Source organism: Salmo salar, chromosome 03 (genome assembly GCF_965601325.2).
Source record: "Salmo salar chromosome 03, fSalSal1, whole genome shotgun sequence".
Classification (NCBI taxonomy): Eukaryota; Metazoa; Chordata; class Actinopteri; order Salmoniformes; family Salmonidae; genus Salmo; species Salmo salar.
The window spans coordinates 13,952,619-13,958,618 of NC_138293.1; positions in this window are offsets into that span (position 1 = coordinate 13,952,619).

A 6,000-nucleotide genomic window follows, 5' to 3' on the forward strand; every position below is an offset into this window, starting at 1 on the left:
AAGTGGAACTGTCGAAATTCAAGGTCACCTGACCATTATGTAGACCTCGAAGAATTTGAGCTCGTACACGAGGCTTGACACGAGCACGGCCTGCGCATGAGCATTTGATCTATAAATCAGGCGATAGGTGGCTTGTAGTTAGACACTTGTTTTTACTTTTACGGGTAATCCTACCACTAATAATTATGGCCGAACATCGTCGACCTGACTTTGTTGACTTCGTCACGTTCAGCTATCGACCTGGGATTTTAAAAAAAATTCCGTGTGCTTTTGTGTGAAAGTGCCAGTGATTACATTCATTTTTGTATTTTGGGGGACTCAATAATGAACGTTATAATCGTTGATGGTTGCGCACGTATGACTTTGGAAATAGCAAAGCACCACAGTGGCAGACAATGTCAAACGTTGTAAGTTAATTGGACTCTGTGTTTATAGTAATAGTTAATAGTAAGCACAGCCAAAAATCTGTTGTGAAGAATTGCCTTTACAGAAATCTCCACCTAAAGGCGTGCGTAAAAATCTTGCGCAAGAGCTCCAACGGCAGCAATGGTTTATGCGCTATAGTAATGCGCGCGGCTCTGTGTGATTTATCTATTTATTCAATTGTATTAATTTGTAATACATATGTTGGAATGGATTTACACTTAATCCCGGTTATTTACTGGTACTTTTACATGAGTTGTTGACATTATCCCCTTGCACCTTCAGTCAATCAAGAGATAGGGACACAAATATTAAATCATCCCTTAAAGGACAATAGCCTGTCCAGTAGGCAGCTTTGAACCACTAAATGAGGTGTGAACTTTCGCCTGTGTTTATGCTGTTTCATCTATTCAACTCAGTGGAGGCTGCTGAGGACAGGACGGCTCATAGTAATGCCTGGAATGGAGTCAATTGTATGGTATCAACCACATAGAAACCACGTTTGATACCATTCCATTGACTCTATTCCAGTCATTACTATGAGCCGTCCTCTCCTCAGCAGCCTCCACTGTTTGAACTTGAGTAGCCTAACCTATTAAGGTGCCAGGTAAAATGTAAACAAAGGTGATATTCTCATTGTGTAGCCACCATCTGTAGTGAACCTTACTTGCTTGAAATCACTGTTTAGTAAGCTACAATATATACTTGAAATGAAGTAACATTGTGTGTGTGTGTGTGTGTGTGTGTGTGTGTGTGTGTGTGTGTGTGTGTGTGCGTGTGTGTGTGTGTGTGTGTGTGTGTGTGTGAGAGAGAGAGTCTGACTTTCAGATAGGACCTAATGCTGATTCAGAAGCATTGCTCTTCGCAATTTTATTTTTCTTCTCTGATGTTTCTTGTTGATGTGGAGCAGGCATGATTCTTACAGCAATGTTTTCTCTCTAAATCAGCTCTTTGACACCACATCCTCTAGATAAATCTTAAAATCTTCACATGTATGGCAACAGCAGCAACAACTGTGGCTTTTAGATCACGTTTGTCTAACTCAGTTGTCATTTTGAAATGTGTTAACTTTATTAGTAATGAAAGCCTTATTACATTTTTAGTTGAACAACTTGCATTATGACACATTGTGACATAATGATAAAAGAAAAAAAGAGTACAATAATGCTTATTGTAAAGTAAATGCTTGTTGTAAAGTAGTGCTTATTGGTATTTGTAAAGTAAAATACTAAAAGCAATCTATTCGGATAAGCAAATAGCCTAATAATAAGAAAATATTGACATATTTGTATACATTAAATACAATATAATTAATACATGAAATAACACATGGCCAACCCAAACATCCCATTATAAGATACTTACATACAATACAATAGTGCTTTTTTAATCATATATTTATGCTGTCCGTTTAAGCCACTATTGCCTCACTCCAGAATCTCAGAGATTTCATTTTTGGTCAAATGGAGAGAAACGAAGGCCAAAGGGATTCCCAACATGCTTCCTCATTCTGTAAAACAGAGCTAATTCAAGAAGCCATACGCAACATATGGCACTGATGCAATTCTAGCTATGAGTTCTAAAACATTTGGGAAAAGCACTCTCTGGGTTGTCAATTTTATTTGCATTGTAATCTATATTATGATTCTTGAGTATGCTAATCTAGGAGGGAGTGTGGTAACAAACCTGGGCAAGTTTGGCAAAAAATCCCAATGATGTTGCTGAGATGGTAGAGGAAATGGTATAGCCATGTAAAAGGTTTATTTCATAATAGTTACATAATGATGATTCTTGTTTGTTATTAAAATAACATTATTACTTACCATATCCTACCTGTAATTAAAGGGATAGTTCACTCAAATTACAAAGTTACATATTGGTTTCCTTACCCTGTAAGCAGTCTATGGACAAGGTATGACAGTAATCCATGCTTTGGTTTAGTGTCCCTGGCACTGTTTCCAGATGCTAATGTTTTAGCATTTGTGGCACAAAACCCATTCAAGTCATGGGACTGATATTAGCATTTTTTTGCGCATCATGTTCAAATCCTCTATAACTGACTAAGTGACCTTGTTGAGCTTCACAATCAATTTGAGATACTTTTGGATGATTTTTTAAAGCAAGTAACAGCAAAATATGAATTGTTACTACATACTTGCTTAGTTAATAACAAACACCAGCTGAAATGTTAAATGAAATGCTACTCTGTACATAATAAGTCAAGGGATTAAAACAATAATATTTGAATTAAAGCATTTGAAGTGGGAACGTCTCCTCCAGCTGTTCTGAATCCTACATACTTAAACAAAAGGTAAAGAGGTTTAGGTGACTATGGTAACTGATAGTTCTATTTCTAGGACGTGATGTCTCTTCCATAGGCCTATGTTGTCCTCGCTTATCTTTAGTGGTTGAAACATCATGTGGTTTAATCATCTTAGCAGCATTCTTTCGAGACTTTGGTGTAATTGAACATGAGCAAGAAGAAACCCATACATACACTGCTTGTGGTAAATACTTACTCAAGCAAAAGACCAATAGTCAGGGTTTGTGAGGTTTCAAAGTCCCACTGGTGTGCAGTTGTTTTGTCTTCCTCCCACTCACCACAGTGACAGCGAGGCAACCATCTTTCCTGAGAGCTGCAAGATGAACATGCACCAGAACTGTTAATCTTCTGGCCTCTTCCATTCCTATATCAGAGTAGGAGCTAAACCGTAATGTACAGAGAGTCAGGCCAATGGAAAATACACTTGAAGTTAAACGTATGCAAGAGACAAATTGATTTTGTCTCAGACAACATAAGAGGAATCAGTCATTGTTGGTGTTGTTTAGTATCCATTTGAGGCATGATGGATGGATACTAAACAACACCAACAATAATTGATTTCAAGATACAGGAAACTGCATATTTTCAGCTGTCCAGTAGCCCTACTTTGATGAGCATTAAGAAAAATAAGTTTCTCACACTTAACATTGACTGATTCCTCTTATGTTGTCTGAGACAAAATCAATTTGTCTCTTGCATACGTTTAACTTCAAGTGTATTTTCCATGGAAGAGGCCAGAAGATTAACAGTTCTGGTGCATGTTCATCTTGCAGCTCTCATACACTGTTGGTAGGTAAAAAAACATTGGCAGTTCAAAAGAGAAACATGTTACAGGATGAGGCTAGTTTTGTCTGCCACTGACCACATATCTTCCATCACAATGCAGGAAACATCTCATCATGACATTACATCATGTATATTATGTTCATACAAATAGAATATACAATGTGTTTATAATGTTCTTTTATGGTCATGGATTTAGTGTAGTTTAGACAAGACAGTCTTTCTAAATTGGTTGTGACGTTAAGGAGAATGTTCAAACACTTCGAGAACAAAGGTTCAGATTGACAAAAACACAAGGCAGCAATAAGATGTTAACAAAAAATGAGCATACTGTATATTTTACAACAAAATTCCATAGGCCCATCTCTGTTTGATTATATGAAAATGTATAATTCTCTATAGACATTGTTGAGGGAGGTAAACACATTATTGCCTCAGGATATTCTAGATTAGGGACAACAGTAATAAAGTGACATAACAAAACTTTACCTAGGTGCATAGTTACCTGACAGGGGTCAAAGGTCATGTTTGCAAAACACCGGCTCATTCATTACGGATAGTGTGAAGGTAAAAAAGTACAAAGCTTCAGAGCAAGGATTCTGCAGAGAATATTTAAACCTTACAAAATTGGCCAGGATGACAGAATTATTGCATACATTTGAAAGTGATATGTTGTTAAATTCTCTCGATAAAAAAGAACCTCATGAATCCTCAAAGTAGGTCAGATTTTTTTTTTATTTTTTTATTGGTAATGCTTCTTCTTTTTCTTCTTCTTTTCCAGAACTTTGTGTACCAGGTAGTTATTTAGAAATTACATTACCTAATATTGCATTGTAATTACATTTTGGTTTCTTTGAGATAAGCAAATATATTTGAGTTTGATGTAAGTACCAGAACGTATACATTGTTACCATGGTAATAACAATTAAGTACGAGCTTAAAACCCCCTAGAGTCTATTGTGTCAATCTAGTAAAAAAAAATAAAGTGGTTAACCACATATGTGTAAAAATATATTTACATATTTCCAGAGCTTTCTTATATCTCCTAGTTATAGGGCAGACACTTCAAAACCTTATTATTTAGGATTTAAAAATTAAACTGAGCTGTAAAATAATGCTTTACCTTTATAAGACAGAAAGCTGGGCATAAACAAAGACAATAATAATAATAAAGAATAACAGGCACACACAAAATGTACATGATAGTGTATCATTACGTAATGCAGAATGCCAGGAGAGGCAAAGGCCTTTTTAAATATTGCATAAGGTTTCATGTTCAACTGTCTTTAACAGTTACTATAGCCATTAAAAAGATATGGCAAAGATAAATTATATTTACTCATGGTAAGCCATATGCAATCTATATGGATTTAACTTTAACCTGCATTGATCGTGTCCTCGGGAGATCTACAAACAGGCATTCATTTGATATATAGGAGGGTAAAACCACCCAGTATATCTCCATGTGTGCACATGTCATGTGAAATGCCACGCCCATAGGCTCTGCATACCTGTGGAGCGTTCACATATTGCCTCAAGGTGATCAAGTGTTCTCCTGTGGTTAAAAACTGTTTGAGCCGCTGTAATAGTTCATCTATTTCAACTTGTTGTTTTGAAGAATATGACCTAGAAATGTCTGAAATAACAGCTGAGTACAACTTTCTTGGCTTATCATAACCCCCCTCCCCCTCAAATAACAACAACAGATGTGTTTGCAGGCATGTGAAATATTGTTAAATTATTAACATGTGCAACTCTGAGAAATACTTTTAAACACTCTTTATTTGACCTTTCATATAGCAAAAAAGAGAACATTTACTGTACACTAGGTACAACAAAGTCAAAACATTAAACTTCACATCCTCTTCCTTCTCATACATCTTTTTATTTACCTTCTATATAGATTTCCCTTGGGAGAAAACAGGAGGCACACTTTAAAGGGGAACTGCCTACTAGAACCAACTTCTCTGGTTATAAACAGCCTATTGGGGCATCAATATGAGTCAGAAACATTAATTACAATATCAAAATTGAATACAAAGTGTAAATAGGACAATTTTGTTCATAAAATCAGTCTTGTCCAAAACAAGATTTGGAAGTGAATGTGTCACAATGGGTATGGATGGGTGGGGTATGGATGGGTGGGGTATGGATTACTGACATGCCAGCTTTTGCCAATGATGTCCAATTGCCCAGAGACAACAAGATGTGGTCCGGCCCCAGCTGCCATGTGTTGTGGACATCTTTTCAAGTCTGCAAAGCACACGCACTTGCTCGACATAGGAGTGAAAATGGACTTCTGTAAAGTTGGTGCAAAGTTCTAATGCATTCAACAATATGGCAAAGAATGGATTACATACAACAAACGTACGACATGATGACTGTGACTGGTCTGTGGTGAGTAGCTAGCTATGATACTGTGAATTAACTAGATAAGTACATAGCCTCTGGCTAATGTGTAATGTGATGTA